Below are 19,273 nucleotides of genomic sequence, written 5' to 3'. Positions count from 1 at the left end.
AGAGGCTTCTATTGATAAGTTCATGGAATCTAATGCTCAAATTATGGTATAACTCTCCCAATGGATGCAAATACAAATGGGATCTAAAGAAGCTAAGGAGAAATCTTATTCAAACAGTGAGCCTTCAGTCCCTTTTCAGACACCTAACCAAAATGGTCATGGTCATGGGATTATTGGAAGAAGAGGCATTCCAAATAGCCAATATGAAGTAGGTGAGGCTTCACAAAGGCATGATGACTATTTGGGCAACTTGAATGGAGCTAACTCTCAAGCTTTTGGGCTGAATACTCAAATCTCTAAGGGTCCTCTACCAACACGAAGGTTGCATAGTGGTTCTCAACCACCTATTGGGAGATTTTCGTCTCAATTTGGAGGTTCCATACATGGTACTCATGATCAACCTATTTTGGTACAGCAACCATTCCATGAAAGAGAGCTAAAGGACAAGATTTTTCTAGCTAAATTTAATGTTCAGTCATCTTCACCATCTGATTTAGAGGAGTGGACCTCTAAGATGGAATCCTACTTTGACATACTCCCTAAAACTGATGACATGAAGATTCATTTTTCTTTCTTGCATTTGGAGGGATTTGCCCATACTTGGTGGAGGTATATTAAAAAAGAAAACATATTTGTAGAGAATTGGGAAGCTTTCAAGGCACTTATGGCTGAAGTATGTCTCCCCTCTTGAAAAAGAGAAATTGACACGGAGATGGTATGGTTTGGAACAAAGAGGCCTAAGTGTAAGAGAGTATACTAACCAATTTCTCAACCTAACCATGTATGTAGAAAGCATCAGTGATGAGGCTAAACTCCACAAGTATATGTATGGTTCAGAGCCATCTTTATCAGTTGATGTCATGGCACAAAACCCTACTTCCCTCTTTAAGGCTATTCAGCTTGCGGAGCGCTATGGGAGAAAATATAGAAGAGAATCTTCATTTCAGCCTGGTTTTGGACAGCCAAGGACTGTTTTTAAATAGGGGCAAGTTGGTAATAGTTATGGCAGCAATCTTGTGCCAAATGGGAGCTTACGGGTACCAAATTATCCTCCATTAAATGCTTCTAGACCTCAAAGTAATTTCAGGATAGCAAATAGTCCTACAGTTGACTTCAAACAAGGGAACAACAAGCCTAAATCCATTTCAGCCAACATGAATCCTAAGTCTATTCCTATGGATCTTTAAAAAGAAAGAAAGGAGAAAGGCTTATGTTTCAAGTGTCGGAAGAAGTATACACTTGATCATGCCTCAAAGTGTGTATACAAAAATGTCAAACCCAAGCTTCAGAGTATATTAGTCTTTGAGAATTTTGAAGATGAGGTGGATGAAGCTAATGCAATTGAAATTAATGCTGAAAATGAAGATCTTGAGGAAGAAGTTGGGCAAGAGTATTTCTATGATCGAGCCAACTCTTTTCCTTTTGATCCAGGTGGGACTTGTTATGAGCCGCTTAGTGCCACTAATTGTTCTATTTCCATGGATGCTTGGACAGGATCTAAGAGCCCTAATACACTTCGTATGAAGGGAAATATTTGTGAAAAGCCAGTGTTCATTCTAATAGACAGCGGCAGTACTCATAGTTTTGTGAATAAGTCCATCATGGACAAGCTGAATTGTATTCCCACAAATTTACAGTAGCCCATTAGAGTTCAAGTGGCCAATGGTGAAGAGGAAATCAGCACATAGATATGCCCACAGGTTTCTTTACAGCTGACTGAAAATTTTGAAGCAAAAGTAAACTTGATCACTTTGGAAATGGGGTCTATATACATTGTACTCGGTTGTGATTGGTTGATGACATTAGGCAGGATCACTATGGATTTCTCACAGTTGTATATGGAGTTTATCTTCAATGGATAGCTTATCCATTTATAGGGAATTCCTAGTAGATCAGATTTTCAGCTTATTACCATTCAACAACTCAAAAGGTAGTACAAGAGGCACTCACAAATATTTATTTTGCATTTGAATAAAGAGATGCAAGATCAGCCCAATAATTCAGCAAACCATCCAACCTTGATAGCTCTTCTTGAGGAGTATAGGGATTTGTTTGAGGTACCTACTTCATTGCCTCCCAAGAGAGCAGTAGATCACCCCATTGATTTGGAGCCTAACTCAAAGACAATCAATAAGCCACCTTACAGATTATCAAAGTGTGAATGAGAGGAAGTAGCCAAGCAAATCAAGGAACTTCTTTAGATGGGATTCATTGAACCAAGTTCTTCACCTTATGCATCTCCAGTTCTGTTAGTCTATAAGAAAGATGGATCTTTCAGAATGTGCATTGACTATAGGGATCTTAATAAGATCACAATGAAGAACAGGTATCCGATACCCAGGATTGATGATTTGCTTGATGAGCTCAAGGGGGCTCGATTCTTTACAAAGATTGATTTGAGGTCAGGGTATCATGAGATTCGCATGCGAGAGGGTGATGAAGTCAAGACTGCTTTCAGGACTGATCAAGGGCTCTATCATTTCTTACTAATGCCATTTGGGCTTACAACTGCTCCAGCTAGCTTCCAAAGCCTGATGAATAAAATTTTATAGCCTGTCCTCTTTCAGTTTGTCTTGGTGTTCTTTGATGACATTTTGATCTATAGTAGGATCACTTTGCACATATGAGGAGGGTTTTTGATATATTGAGACATCACAAGCTTTTTGCTAAGGAGAAGAAGTGTTCTTTCATGCAGACTGAAGTGGAATACTTGGGAGATATTGTTAGTGAAAAAGGAATACAGGCTGATCCCAAGAAGGTGCAATGTATAAAAGATTGGCCAACACCTACTACTACTACTTCTCTTAGAGGATTCATTGCTTTATCTTTATTCTATCACCGATTCATTAAGCATTATGCAGCCATTGTAGCTCCTTTGACTAATAGGTTGAAGAAGGAGGCTTTCTTTTGGGATGCTCTTGCAGATAGCAACTTCAACTAGTTAAAGGGACTCCTTACCTCTGCTCCTATCTTAGTACGTCTGGACTTTTCCAAAGAATTTACTATACAGTGCGATGCTAGTGGCCGTGGCATTGGGATTGTTTTGCTACATGAGCATGGAGGGATTGCCTTTGAGATCCGTAGGCTTATTGATAAAGAAATGGCCATGAATGCTTATGACCAACAGATTTTGGCTATCTTTCATGCAATTAAGAAGTGGCACCATTATTTGTATGGAAACCGATTCAGAGTACACAGTGATCAGAGGGTACTTAAGTATTTCCTTACTCAGTCCAATTGACAGATGATTTTTTATGCCAAGAAGTGCTTAAAAATAGCCAAAATTTACGAATATAAGGGGGAAAATAGACTTCCTCGAAGGCGGCGGTGGCAATCACGACAATTTTAAGCAGCAAGTTCCTAAGGTGCTAGTGCTTATTTTCATGGAAATCAAACGATGGCGGATGGTTGAGCTGGAGTTTTCCTAGATATAAAATGACGTCAGGAATCCAACGCAAGCGTCAGATCTTCATTCCAAGATCGTTTGATCCCCCATTTAATCCCCGTAAGGTTTGAGGTTGTGAAGCAGCTACTGGATCTCGAAGCCGAGAAGAGCGTGACAACGCCCAACTTTGTACATTTCGATGCCACGGAGTTACCGGTATAGACAGATCTCGAATCTGATGTCGTTTGCCCCCTCAAATCTGAAAAAACCATTTGACCAAGAGTGTGAATGCAAAAGCATGAACTAGATATTTTGGGCATTTAGTTTAAAGCTCTAATTAAAAGAGCTTATGGGCAAGAAATGCCCACGATTTGAAACGATGGCGGGGACGTGGGGGCGTCAGTGTTTTGCACCCCCTATTTTCTCTCAAAATGATGATTTTCTGACCGGGTGAATCATGAGGAATGCTCCTGGTCTTGGAATGCTTCTATCCTTCTCTCTCCATCGCCACAAACCAATCAAGAGATGATGCACTGAGTGAAGAGAACAAAAACCAGTATTTCTCTCTCCTCCCTCTCTCTCCTGCATAGAGTCTATTCATGTGCAAGAATTCAAGAAGAAGAGGGGCTGAAGAATTCCTGTTCGGCTGTGATCGGATTGCTTCAAGATGAAGAGGAGGCTGAGGAAAGAGGTTCAATACTAAAGAATGGTTGCTGGTTGGTCTGTGGGCTACTCAGAATAATGATTAAAAACCCACAACATAGAAGACACGTGGTATGCTTCAATTTTACAAAGAAATTTGATTATTTTTGTTGTTTCATGGTCCAAATGTTGTTCATATGCAATGAAATTTTGTTAGAACCTTGTTTACATCATGATTGAGGGCTGAAATTACAGAAATACAGAATCCGTGATGATTTAGAGTCGTTATTAATTCTTTAAAACCCGTAAAATGTCATTTTTAGTGAAAAATAGTGGTTTTTTTTCGATTTTTGAGTTGGAGAAAAGGGATGAAAGTGGGATCAAATCAGAGAAAATGTTAAGTCTTAGTCAAGATGATAAGCCAATATAAATAAATAAAAAAATATCTATTTTTTATGAATAATAAATAGAGAAAAATAGCAAAAAGTGAAAAAATTTGAGTTTTCCGTGCTAAAAAAAAATGGAAAAATAAGATTTATGTGTATAAATGCTTGGCAAGGTTAAAGCATGAGTTCAAGCCTCAGTTTGGCCTTGTCCTTTATATTATAGTCCATGTTTATTACTTTTTACATACAAAAATGATACAAAACAACTATTTACACCTATGCACCGCAGCAACACCTAAACGGTAAGGGGGGAATGAAGTTTGTGTGACGATCTAATTGCTAAAAATATACAAATTCTAAATTTCCTCTTTGTGTATAGCATTTAGGATCGTTCCATAATTAAAAATAGGTGATAGTAGCACGGAAGTTCCGATGCTAGTCCCTAAAGCAGCGCATCACATAACGCTTAGTTAAAATTCGTGAAAGGGCTGTTTTTCGTGCCCCACATGGTTGTTTTTAATCATAAAATGGTTGCGCACAATTGTCATATACCTTGCATTAAGCATACCATGTGGTATCTCCTGGAATGCATTGCACTTGTTTGATAAACTTTGACCAACGCTGAGAGGACATGAAACCTAAGCTGTAGGTTTAGACGAGTGTTTCCATTGGGGAAAGTTTTGTGAGGCAAATCCAACTCTCTTGGAACACTGAATTATGAAAGAGTGGAGTTTGTGCAAATGTTATATGTGTTAGCGACGCATCTTGGGGCTAATCCTTGAGATGTAGGAGAGTCGTAGTGGAGCCACGGCAATCCGCCGAGAGGTGCTTCCCTATGTGTGTATTACGAGGCATTATGTCTATATGTTATGGGATCTCCCTCTAAGGAGATGGGAAGATGAACGTTGGACTACATATTGGATACAAACGAAAAATCGTCATAAGTATTTAGTGCAAAGTGGGTTTTAGGCACTCTTGGCCCACGAGGCCATGTGGTGGGGTTGTTTGTCATATTTATGAGGCTCGGCTAGTGCCTTAGTCAGTGCCAGCCCATTTTAGGTCCCATCAGTGGTGCGTCTGCTAGGAGCCACCAATAAGTGGTGGCTCTCGAATCTAGGGTTTTTAGGGAAAAAAAGTTGCTTCATGTCCTCTGACAAGGACCATCAAGCCTAAATACAAAAAGCAGAACGTGCTGAGAGGGAGAGACGGCGGTTTGAGATTGTAAGATGCTATTCTTCTCAAAGGAGCAGCCCGTTACACATAAGTGGCAGTGGCTCGAGTAACCTGGGTGTTACGAGTAGCTCTTTGAGTGCAAGTGGAAGTCTTGGTACTTCCCTATTTCCAGTTAATCAACCCACAACAAGTAGGGGTGTAGTGTTGCCTACACAAACTCTTGTTGTCAATCCGGTTGTAGCCATGGCACAACCTATCGCAATTCCAGCAGGTACACCGGATTTATTGCCATTACGAGCACTGCTGCCCATTTTCCATGGGTTAGCAAAATAAGATGGAGAACTCCACATTAAGGAGTTTCAAACACTCATGTTCAACTATCAAATCAAAGATGAAGGACACCTAATGATGTTCTTCAACATGACATTAAAAGGAAGAGCAGCAGTGTGGTATCAAGGTCTAGAAGCCAAAACCATAACTAGTAGTGCCCAATTCTTTATGGCTTTCCATAGGGAGTTTTCCCCTGAGAAGGGTGGACAATATTGGTTGCATGTTCTGAATGTAACACGCCAAGAGCCAAATGAGAATGTCCAGGCATATGCCAAGAAACTAAAGCAAGTTCTTCGCAAACTTAATGCTTATATTCCCATTCCAACGGCTACACAGTTGCAATATTTCCTGCATGGATTGGATTTTATTGACACTGCCATTACCCAACCAGAAGAAGTAGAGTCGCGCTTGCAAGGGGCTTATGCAGCAAGGATAAATTGGAATGGTAATAATTTGGCCTTGACAAATGGGAGTCAAGGGGACCCCATGTTAAATACCGGTGGTGGAGGGAATATTATGTCAAATTTGCCTATGTTGCCAGCTCCTCCTAGCATGACTATGCCTATGGCTAGTCAGGCGGCCTCGCTAAAAAGTGGTGGAAACCAAACAATGAATCCTAATGTTGTCCCAGTTGGTCAGCGGATAATTCCTAATCAAGTGGTTAGGTCCATGGGGCGAGAGAGTGACGATTGCGGCTATGAGTCGAGTGCTTCTAATGTCCTTGGTGAAGTTAACCTAGTTTCTTTAAGAAAAGATGGATCAGCCTGTATGTTAAATCCTTTGACACATGATACAATGGACAATTCTTTCTGATGCTGAAAACTATTAGGTTTACAAAGATTTATCAATTGGTTTAACCGATTTGGGGCTATCAAAGCTAAGTTAAGGATATGATGAAGCACTACACTGATAATGATCTCTGAACAGTATCGACAAATAGCTGTGGATGTCAATTTCCTTAAGAAGCAACAGAATTTGATAGGGAGCTGATGCCCTGAAGAGGGTGGCCCCTCAAGATTCAGCTGTAAGTGGTGTGGTGGCCAATATTTCCCTAGGAATTACCTGAATGTCAAATGTGATATCTGCGGGAAGTCTGGCCACTTAGCTACTACCTGTTGGAGTAAGATCAGTTCTCTCCAACAAGGGAGTAAACAATGGGGTCTAGTTAACCATCGCGCACAAGGAAACAATCTCCAGCAAGACAATGGATCAAGGCAAATACTGCAAAGAGGAAAGGCTGTTGTAGAGGAGTTACCTCATGGTAGTGGAGTCAGCCTTATTGAGGCTGTACGTGTTAATGATGTTGAAACTTCTAATCTATGAGCCGTAACAAGAGGCCAAAAGGCTAAAGAGGGTGAAAAAGATAATGCAGAATCTGTTGAGAGAAGCCCCAAGCAAGATCCTAGGGAAAAGCGAGTCCTAAATCTTGATAAGGAAGGTGGACCGTCAAGACCTGTTTGTAGTAAAGTCGATCCCAAGGAGGATAAAGGATTGCCAAGAAAGAAGGTAAAGGCTAAAAAAGAGGCACTAAAACCGATGGAAAGACCAAAGGAGAGAATGGTTTGGCACGAGAAGAGAATTTTGGTTAATTACCACGACTTTGACCTAGCAAGTTCCCTTTGTGAAATCAAACCAGACGTGAATCTCTTGCAATTGATTAAACTTTCTCCATGAGTATGCAAGGAATTCAAGAAAATCCTTCGTAAAGGGTATATAGTAGAACCTTTGGGCATAGCTAGAGTGGGGGAAGATTGGTTCTATCATGCTGAAAAGTATTGCCCTAGGGTTTTAGCATATGTGGATGGAATATTAGTGGAGCACGCTATCGTGGAAACTGGATCCTCTGTCAATATCATAAGTTCAGACTTGATAGAGAGGTTAGGTCTACAGATCCAAAAAGACGGCTCCACACTTCTTAGGATGGTTGATGATAATCTAAGACAACCAGAAGGCTGCATTATTAAGGTCCAGGTTACAGTTGTGAGCATGGAATGCTATCTGGTTTTTAGGGTGATAAGGTTTGCAGGACGTCCTAGCTATCGAGTTTTGCTAGGTAGGCCATGGATTCTATGGACAGACTGTCAATTCGATATACCTGCTGGTCGAGTGATTTTAGGTCAAGGTGCCCATCCTGTAATAGTGGATGCTTACCTTGAGTCTCCCCAAAGTGAGAGAGCTCCCCTATCCTGCACTGAACTAGAAACACTAGATGATCCATCTAGTAGTGAGACATCATCGAGTGATGGATCTAAGGAAGGGTCCACTATAGAGGATACTTATCAGATAACCTTGAATGAGCCGATAGATCCTCATGATCGAATAAGAGACGCGAACATTATTGAGCTGGATCTTGGTACACTTAATGATTCATGGCCAATTAAATTAGGGTCCATGCTCAGTGCAGAAGAAAGAGAGGATTAAGTGTCCTTAATTCGAGAGTTTTGTGACAATTTTTGCTTGGAGCTATGACGAACTTCGGGGTATTCCTCCCAGTCTAGCCGTGCATACTATTCCTGTAAAGAAAGGTACCCGCACTGTACATCAGAAAGTAAGGCATATGCCTTTTGAATTAAGGGATTGGTTGTACTGTTAGAAGAGGAGAGAGAGACAGGGTTGAGCACGAACTGAACCATTCAGGCTCCACACACATCTTCTCATTATTCCATCATTTTGTAAGACACACATACAAGAGTAACATAGAGTAAGTGACCCGCTGACTAGACAGACTAACCATAGTCAAGTCACCGACTAGCTAACCGACTTATTTAATGTAGTCACAAGCAGGAGACAGCTGTACACTAGCTGTCATGTCGGTAGTACATAAAGACAGTCACACACTACACAGGGGGCTTGACTCTTAACACTCCCCCTCAAGCTCAAGATAGCATCTGCACACCAAGTAGCTGTCTAAAACCACAAAACTTATCTTTACCCAGAGACTTGGTAAAGATATCTGCTACCTGCTCATCAGTCCTCACATGCATAAGATCAACCTTTCCTGCAAGGACCATCTCACGAATAAAGTGGTAGTGTACCTCTATGTGTTTTGTCCTGGCATGGTAAACTGGATTCATGGCCAGGAGTACACTACTCAGATTATCACATAACACTTTCACTGGAGCATCAACCTGAATATCCAAGTCAGCCATAAGCTTGAGCAACCAAGCAATCTCACATGCTGCCAATGCAGCCCCTCTGTACTCTGCCTCAGTACTAGATAAAGCAACCGTAGGCTGCTTCTTGCTGCTCCAACTGATCATGCCGCTACCAAAGCCAAATGCATAGCCACTCGTAGATCGTCTGTCAGTTGAGCATCCTGCCCAATCTGCATCTGTGTATCCAATCAGTGTCAAGGGCTTATCTCTGACATAGAACATCCCATAGTCTACAGTGGACTTAATATACCTCATGATGCGTCTAACTGCATCCAAGTGCGTCTTTCTCGGCTTCTGCATAAACTGGCTTATCAGCCCTACTACATAGCTCAAGTCAAGCCTAGTGATGGTCAAGTAAATCAGACTGCCGACCATCTGCCTGTACATAGTCACATCTTCTACTTCAGCCCCAGTGTTCATGTCTAGCTTTACATTCTGGTCCAGAGGTGTATCCAGTGGTTTGCATTCAGCCATGCCATACTTCTTAAGCATTTCCATGGCATAGTGCTTCTGCATCAGCCATAAGCCATTTTCAGCTGGTACAACCTCAATACCCAAGAAATACTTTAGATCTCCCAGATCTTTCATGTCAAATTCAGATTTCAGCATCTTCATAGCATGCTGAATTCCCATGTCATCATCTCCAGTGATTATCAGGTCATGAACATATATGACCAGTACTACCAAGCCACTGTCAGTCTTCTTTGTAAACAGGCTATGACCAGCCCTGCCAACAACAAATCCAAGACTCTGCAAGTAACTGCTGATCCTAGCATGCCAGGCTCTCGGAGCCTGTTTCAGCCCGTATAATGCCTTTTTCAGCCTGCATACATAATGCTGAAAATCAGGGTGCACATACCCTTCCGGCTGAACCATATAGACATCCTCTGCTAGGTCACCGTTAAGAAATGCATTCTTAACATCCATCTGCTGTAATTTCTAGCCTTTAGCAGCAACCAAGGCAATAACAGTTCGTATGGTTGCCATTTTTGTAACTGGGCTGAATGTTTCATCATAATCCAAGCCATACTGCTGAGCATATCCTTTAGCGACCAGCCTTGCTTTGTACCTTTCCACACTGCCATCAGACTTACATTTGATTTTATAAACCCATTTGCAGCCAACAGGCTTTTTCCCTTCAGGTAGTGGTACCAAATCCCAAGTCTGATTTTCAGCCAAGGCTTTCATCTCTTCGTCCATAGCCATGCACCAATTTTCATCCTTTGCTGCTTCAGCATAAGTACCTGGTTCTTTGATCTCCATCACTTTTGTCATGTACGCATAATGCTTTGCAGAGTAGCCACTGTATGTCAACCTGTCAACAGGATATCTGACCCTCTGCGAGCGTCTAAGCTGTGGTGCACTACTCGATTCACCTCTCTCATGAGGCGGAATGTACCTGTTCTGCCTCGTGCCAAGCGTATAGACAGTCAGAATACCAAGTTTGCTGTCTAAAGTATCACTCGACTCATAGCCCGAAGTCATTCTGCCAGGTGTCATCATACCATCCTCAATAACTTTCTCTTTTCCTTTGCTGTCCAAGACATCATGTCTCCCCCTCACTGACATACCCGTGTCAGTGGACGGTGAGCCTCTCAATCTCCCTGTCCATGGGGATACTGTCTGACTGATAGGTCCTGTCATAGCAGTGCTCTGCTGCATATCAACTGTAGAGACATGAGTGAAAGGCATATCGGATGGCACTGCAACTGGTGATACATACCAAGAGCCCAACTCATCAAAGATGACATCCCTGCTTACCAAAGTCTCCTTGGTAGAGGGATCATAACATTTGTATGCATTCTTCTCCTGCGAGTATCCAATGAACACACTCTTATGCGCTTTGGGATCCAGCTTTTTCCTTTTCTCATCTGGAATGTGCACATAAGCAAGACAGCCAAAGACCTTCATGTGTCTTACATCCGACTTATAGCCATAGAGCCTCTCAAACGGTGTCATGTCATGAATGCCTGCAGTGGGAGTCATGTTCAAAATATATGCGACTGTCACAACAGCCTCTGCCCAATAGTAAAGCGGCATATGCTTCTCATTCATCATGGCCCTAGCAGCTTCCATCAAAACCCTGTTCTTCCTTTCAGCTACTCCATTTTGCTGCGGAGTGTAGCTGCATGTTAGCTGCCTATGAATGCCATTTTCAGCCAAAAAATCAGCAAATTCATTGGAGACATACTCCCCACCGCTATCAAATCTCAAGCAAGAGATGTAACACTCAAATTCCTTCTCAACCTGTGCTTTAAATTTCTGAAAAACAGCAAAGACCTCATCTTTTGTTTTCAATATGTAAAGCCAGGTATATCGAGTGTAGTCATCAATGAAAGATACATAGTATCTGGAACCCCCCATAGATGCATTATGAGCTGGTCCCCAAACATCAGAGTGCACTAACTGCAGTGGTCATGTACTTTGTCTTACATGCCTGACAAACGGCAATCGTGACTGCTTACCAAACTGGCAAGCCTCGCATACATGACCAATATCTGAATATTGGAATCTAGGTAACCCTGTTACCATCTGCTTCTTCTGTATGGTCTGTAGCCTCTGCAAATTGACATGCCCCACTCTCTTGTGCCAAATCTCTAAGTCCCTGATAGTGCCAGAACCCTGGGCAAACATAGCGGAGTTCAGCTCTGGCAGTGTAGCATCAAGAGTGAACATTCTTCCATTTCTGTGGCCTTTCGCGATCAACTTGCATCCATTTCCAAACTCTTCAATAAAGCATCCATGCTTATTGAAGCAAACCTGCAAGTTCTGCTCTGTCATTTGGCCCACAGACAATAGGTTCTTCGTAATCGAAGGGACATGCAAAAACATCATGAAGATTCTTCTTCCTGCCATCATGTACAACCAGAGGCACTTTGCCTTTATGCTCAATGCTATGCTGCGTGTCATCACCTGTGCATACATAGCCATGCTTTTCAGCCACCATATCCGTGAACCAATCACCATGAGGGGTCATGTGATTCGACGCCCCCGAGTCAATGTACCACACTGCATCATCAGATGAATTTTCAGCAGCCTTATCTTTGACATATTGCATGGAAAACAGTCTATCACCAGAGTCATCTGCCTGATTGGACATAGCATAATGTCCATGCTGCTTGCCCTTCTGATTTCCCTGCTTCTTCCAGCAATCCTTTGCAATATGCCCATACTTTCCGCAGTAGTGACAATCCTTATCTTTATTTGGATTGTCTGACTGACGCTGCTGCTGCCATGAGCTTCTGCCATGGGAGTTAGATCTCCCCCTGCCTCGAAAGTTGCCACTACCTCTTGCATTTGATGACTGCTGATTGCTATTACTATAGGATGCATTCTGCTGGCCTCCTCTGCCAGATCCATAGCCTCTACCACGGCTACCACGACCACGCTGATTCGAATAAAAAACTGCATCCTTATTCTTTGAGCTACTGGACCCTGTAGCTAAGCCAAGCTTCACCTCTTCATGAATCAATAACGCAACTAGCTCATTAAAATTAGGCATCTCAGCCCGCACAGATACTGAAGTGTCAAAAGACTTGTACTCCAGACCCAAGCCATTTAAGGTCACTGCAACCATATCCTCATCTTCTACCTATGAGCCAACAGATGCGAGCTGATCTGCTAAGGTTTCAATCTCCGTGACATAGTCCTGTATGGATCTGTTCTTCCTCTCTATGTTGTTGAATTTTTGCTTCAGTTGTATCTTCCTGGCACTCGTAGTTGTGCCATAGTACCTGACCAATATGTTCCATGCATCTGCTGGGGATTTACAGTTCATGATCTGCATCACCATAGCATCCGAGATACATAATGATAGCCAATGTAAAACTCTGCGAGCTCTTTTCGTCCAAGCTCGATGCGCTCGTCTTTGATCAGCTGTAGGATTCCTATCTGGAACTTCAGGTTCAGCCTCAACACCTGTCACTAAGTCCCAGTATCCTTTGCCTATCAGAAAGTTCTCCATGCGGAACTTCCATATTGCATAATTGTTGCTATCAAGCTTTTCTCCCACAATCTGGGTGACATTATCAGTTCTATCAGCATTTGCCATGTTGCAGACCTTGCCTGGCTACCTGCAAACCAAGATCTTCTTAACAGTTCAACTTCAGCCCGGAACTGTTTATGACAGTTTTCTGCAATTAATTGCAAAAAAAAACCAGTAAATTTCAGTCAAATATCAGCCCAACCAAAGTCACAATCGGTTGATCCAACTCATAAAGACAACTGCCACTACATATGCCTGATGTTCGGTTCAGATTTAACTCCTGCAGATCCACTGCCAGGGTCCAAAAGCATGCAGTCCAAACCTGTAAACTGCAATTACAGCAGCCTTTCCAAAGTCAAACTCCACCTGGATACACGTAATGCATGTTCCAAAACTGCTTAGTTGACTGCTCGTACATATGCCACTTCAGACATAAGCATAGAGACATCAGCCAGTGTATTCTTAACATGTGCCAATGCCAACAGTTTATGTAAAGATTGCAGTCAATAAACAAGCATAACCCGCTTCAACTAGCTCAACAAAGTCCTTAAATCAGACCATACATTTGCTTCAGTATGTCACCGTCAGTACATGACTATATAGTGACAATACCCTGTCTACATCTGACAAGTAAGTCAAACAAAATGTCTGCAATTTATATTCACCCCAAGAAGACAAAACTTCTTTTACTTCAGCTGCAAACTTCCAGTATTCAGTGGCATTTGATGCTCCTCTCAACCCAAAACAATTCTAACATGCATATGATAGCATATATGTCTTTCAGATGTCTGCATCTGTCACTCTGTGCTTCAGTAGAAAGCAAAATGCTTGCTGCCCACAATCCAAGACAGTTTTCAGCCACAAAAGAAGCTTCAAATCTGTGTATTTCAGCCACCAAACTCAGCTTGCAATTGATCAAGACAAGTACATGTAGTCTCCAGCATGTACCTATACTTCACAGGTGCTTCTGGGCATACTCTAGAGCTTCCAATGCTCTTCAAAGTGTTGTAGACTCCATGTATGCTGTGTATACAGCAGTCCAGACAATTTATACAGTTCTACCCACTCTATTTCAGCTCATATCAGAGCTCAACCACAAGTAGTTACTCCATGTACTTCACAAAGACCTTTTACAATAGATATACATGCTTCTCATGACCCATTTATGGTGACCATTGATTGCAATAGGCAGTGCAGGCCTTCAGCCCAACCAGGTGCAATCACGCTGATTGCAGACTCCTGTTTTCTGTTCCAGCTGATGGAGATGATGATGGTGATGTTGATGCCACACCCAAATGCACTCTAAACAGCCTCCTCAAGGCTCTCAAGAAGTCACAAGCTCTGATCTTGACCTGGAGTGTGTAGTGAACAAATGCCTACCTGCAGTCCACAATGGCAGCCTGTCTGCACAAAGGAAAAATGAGTCTTCACTTCCTGGAAGTAGATCTTCACTCTCTCCAGCTCTCAGAGATCCACCAAGTCCTGCTCTGATACCATGTTAGAAGAGGAGAGAGAGACAGGGTTGAGCACGAACTGAACCATTCAGGTTCCACACACATCTTCTCATTATTCCATCATTTTGTAAGACACACATACAAGAGTAACATAGAGTAAGTGACCCGCTGACTAGACAGACTAACCATAGTCAGGTCACCGACTAGCTAACCGACTTATTTAATGTAGTCACAAGCAGGAGACAGCTGTACACTAGCTCTCATGTCGGTAGTACATAAAGACAGTCACACACTACACGGGGAGCTTGACTTCTAACATGTACGAGGAACTACAGAAGTTGTAGAAAGCAGGATTGATCTTCCCTGTTTAGCATACGGAATGGTGCTCACCAGTTGTGATCAGGAAGAAGAATAATAATCAATTCTGTCTCTGTGTAGATTTTAGAGAGTTGAATGAGCAGGCTGTTAAAGATTACTACCCATTGCCGTTTATTGAACAAATTTTGGATCAACTAGTGGATAGGGAAATCTATTTGTTTATGGACTGGTTTGTAGGGTATAACCAAATGGCGATTGCTGAGCAAAACAAGCTAAAAACGACGTTTATTACAATCTTTGGTACCTTTGCATACCATGTGACGTCATTTGGGTTGTGTAATGCACCATGCTCGTGGCAGAGAACAGTCGACAAGACCTTTGGTTACATCTCGCGAGAGGAGCTGAAAGTATTCATTGACAATCTAGGGGCAGCCACCATAAGGGATAGATAGTTGATCATTTTGCGAAAGTGTTTTGAGCGTTGCAGACAATTTTCGATAGCTCTTAACCCACGGAAGTGCATATTTGGAGTCCCTATGGGCTCTTGTTAGGCCATGTGGTAAGTTTCGTAGGGATTGTGACTGATCTTGAAAAGATCAAGGTCATAGTTGCCATGAGTCTGCCGCGTACTCCAAAGAAAGTGCATAGCTTTCTATCCTCAGTAGGGTATTATCAAAGGTTTATCAATGCCTTGGCAGAAAGAACGTTGCCATTGATAAACCTATTGTCCTTTAATTGTCAGTTTTCATGGAGTGATGCTTGCAAAGTGTCTTTTGACGATGTGAAGCAAGAGCTTGCCAAAGCACTTGTTTTAAAAGCACCAAAAAGGGGTGAAATATTCTATATATTTTCAGCAACAACTATGTATAGTATTAGTTGCTGTTTGTCCCAAATTTGGGAGGAAAAGTGGTATCATCTGATAGCTTTTGCTAGTTGGAAGTTGGGCATATCGGAAATTAACTACACCTATATCGAGAAATTGTGCCTTGCAATGGTATTTGCGACCAAAAAATTCAGGCACTACATTCTTTATGAGAGGGTGGTTTTTTATACGAAGGTGGAAGAGCTTCGATTATTGTTGAATAAGTTACAGCCACCTGACCATTTAGCAAAGTGGTAAATCACTTTGCAAGAATTTGAGTATGAGATTAAGAGCAAGCCGCCGAAGCTTCAGGGCATTGTAGAGTGTCCTGTGGATTTCAGAGAACCAAAAGAGGTCTTGGCTCAAGGAAGTGACATGGAGACTTTGTTCAAGATTGATATGGCATCTATTCCCTCCTAATATGCTACTATAACGCAATATCTTTCTATGGGAGAGACTGGAGCTACTTTATCAAAATCGAAGAAGAGGAAAATTAAGCAGTAGGCATTGAAATTTTCCTTGATCGCAGGCACATTATATCGGTAGGGTGTTGATGATATCTATCACCAATGTGTGATGCTTGACGAGGTTCCCTTTATTTTGGAAGAGTACCATGACTTTGCTTGTGGAGGGCACTTTGCTAGGCGGCTGACGGCACAGAAAGCTTTAAGAGCTCGATATTAGTGGCCATTCATCTTCCAAGACTCATTTGACTATGTTAAGAGATGTGATACATGTCAAATACATGATAGTCAAGAGAATAGGAAGCATCCACTTACGCCTATCATGGTTATCCTTCCATTTGAGAAGTGGGGCATTGACTTTGTGGGTCCTATCACCCCGTCGTCTACTTCTCAGAAGAGGTATATTATAGTAGCAACAACTGATTACTTTACAAAGTGGTCGGAAGCATGGGTGATGAGGCAAGACAATGCAAAAGAGACTTCCAGTTTCTTGCTTGAGTGAATCATCTGCCATTTTGGTCCGTCAAAAGAAATAGTATCAAACCGTGGAACTCACTTTTAAAATAAAGTGATTAAAAGTCTAACTAAAGCTTGGAAAATCAAGCATAACAAGATGACCCCCTATAGTTCACAAGCTAATGGACAAGTCGAAAGTACCAATAAGCATCTTGTGGGTATCCTATCCAAGATAGTCTCCGAGAAGAAGTGAGATTGGGATACAAAATTATATGTGGCATTTTGGGCGTATAATACGATGTCTAAACGAGCCACTGGCCACACCCCATTCAAATTAGTTTATGAGGAGGAGTGTGTTTTACCCTTTGAAATTGAGTTGTCAACCATTACATTCGCAATCAATCATTCTCTAGGTGATGAAGATGCCCTATTTGAGCGGTTTACGACTATAGCCCACGAGCTCAAATAGCAGAGTTTGTTGCACCACGAGGTAGCTAAACGTCGGATGTAACGGTTGCATGATCTGAAAGCGAAGAAATATACTTTTAAAAAAGAGCAGTTAGTTTTATATTACGATGCGTGTAAGGAGCTATTTCCAGAAAAGTTGGAACCTCGATGGGATGACCCTTACAAGATAGTTCGGATAGGTAAAAATAATTTCAGAGTTCTATTAGCTTATCTACAAGGAGTCGAATTTAAGAATAAGGTTAATCTTAATAATGGTTGCATGATCTGAAAGCAAAGAAATATACTTTTAAAAAAGAGCAGTTAGTTTTATATTATGATGCGCGTAGGGAGCTATTTCCAAGAAAGTTGGAACCTCGATGGGATGACCCTTACAAGATAGTTCAGATAGGTAAAATTAATTCTACAGTTCTATTAGCTTATCTAGAAGGAGTGGAATTTAAGAATAAGGTTAATCTTAATAAGATTAAACCTTATTATTTCTAAATATGCTAATGCGCTAAATGCATTGCAGGTCCATGCTGGGGCTGATTTGAGACCTGCAGGAGAGCTTAAATTGTTGATGGGGCAGTTAATTCCTTATTTGGAGCACCCATATCTCAAGCAAAGATATTATCAAGGGAGGCTTATCTGGTGGAGCAAGGGATATAAAGTGATTGAGCAAGAAGACGGTACCTTTGTGTGGGAAATTAAAGTTTTCTGCCATCACGGCTTACAAATCTTGACAAGCATCCCTGTTGAGTTTAATGACAAAGGTGCGATATGGAGCCATCAGTTCATCCTCTAAATGTGTTGAACTTTGACTATCATAATTACGAATAGGGGAGTTCTTGATGGCTGGCTGTGTAAACCCATTATGGACGTATACATTATACTTTGATGGAGCATCCAGGGGCCCTAATAGAAAAGGAAGTGTTGGGGTAGTTATCCATGATCCCCGATGTAGAGTTACAATGAAATTAGTTGCTTACCTCGGGGTAGGATTCACTAACAACACGGCCAAGTATAAAGCCCTGATTATGGGACTAAATATTACTAAGAAAGGTGGCATTAGCAGTTGTTAATAAAAGGGGATTCCCAGTTGATATTAACTCAACTCAATGGGACATATAGAGTCCGGAATCCTCTCCTTGGTATGTATCATGGCACTGCTATAACCCTACTTGATGAGTTTGAGAGCATATATCTTCAGCTGATTCCACGTGATTGGAATTAGTTTGCAGATTCCTTAGCTAATTTTGCTTATGAAGAGGACCTCTTTTTCAACTGTGGTCCTAGTCCGAATGTTACTATTGATAATGAGACAGGACCTGGTTTCTTGTGGGGGATGCTATCAGACCACACGTTATATGGCAAGCGATAGTTGATATGGGACCCATCTACCATTATTATCTTGGACCCATAGGTTGATCCGATGACATATTATGCGTACACCTCTTGCTACATATGCAAGAGGTATGGTCCATAATTTAATGCATTTAATTTAGGGCTGAGAGCCCTTTTTTTCCCCTTGGAATGGAGTGTATTTGCGTATATTTACCTTTTTTCGAGGAGGGATCTCTATGAGTTGTTTTGTTTGATTCCATTAGGCCAAGAGGGCCAGTTGCTTTAAGTCGTTAATGTTTGATTTCTTTAGGCCAAGAGGGCCCTTTGTTTTCCAAATTAATAATCTATCTCTTTAGGCCAAGAGGTCCTGTTAGTTTGCAATAAAATGTGCTATTTTTTTAAAGGCCAAGAGGGCCCTATCTCTATTTGGTGCAGGTACGTTTAATGCTTTGTTGTTTTAGTGATTGCGCCATATAGGTTGACGAAGTCGCTGGCGGGAGCCTTTGCTACTAAGAATCTTCTTGTGGCCATTCCAGGTGGTTTCGTCCCCTTTTCTAGTTTTATTCCCTTAAGCAATTAATGATATATGTGCGAGTGAGGATTACTTTCTTTTGTTTGTTGGGGACCAGCAATCAAGGCATGAATTCCCAGGTTTAGGTTAGGTATATCTGGGGGAGGTCTGAGTTGTCATTGCCTCCTGTAAGGCATTGTCTGGCATTGAAAGACCTATTTTAGATGGGAGTTCTAGTAACCCTGTTCTGCTGACCTGCTAGGCGGCCATTCTAGGAGTTCCTGTTAGTTGTGAGGCAGTTAGAGAAGCCTACTAAAATAATGATGGAAAGAAACAAAACCCTAAAGATCTGAAAGAAAGT

This window comes from Lygodium microphyllum, chromosome 3 (genome assembly GCF_053477565.2).
Source record: "Lygodium microphyllum isolate KBCC chromosome 3, Lygodium_microphyllum_v1.1.10, whole genome shotgun sequence".
Classification (NCBI taxonomy): Eukaryota; Viridiplantae; Streptophyta; class Polypodiopsida; order Schizaeales; family Lygodiaceae; genus Lygodium; species Lygodium microphyllum.
The sequence above is the reverse complement of the archived record's forward strand: the minus strand, read 5'-3'. Positions refer to the sequence as shown.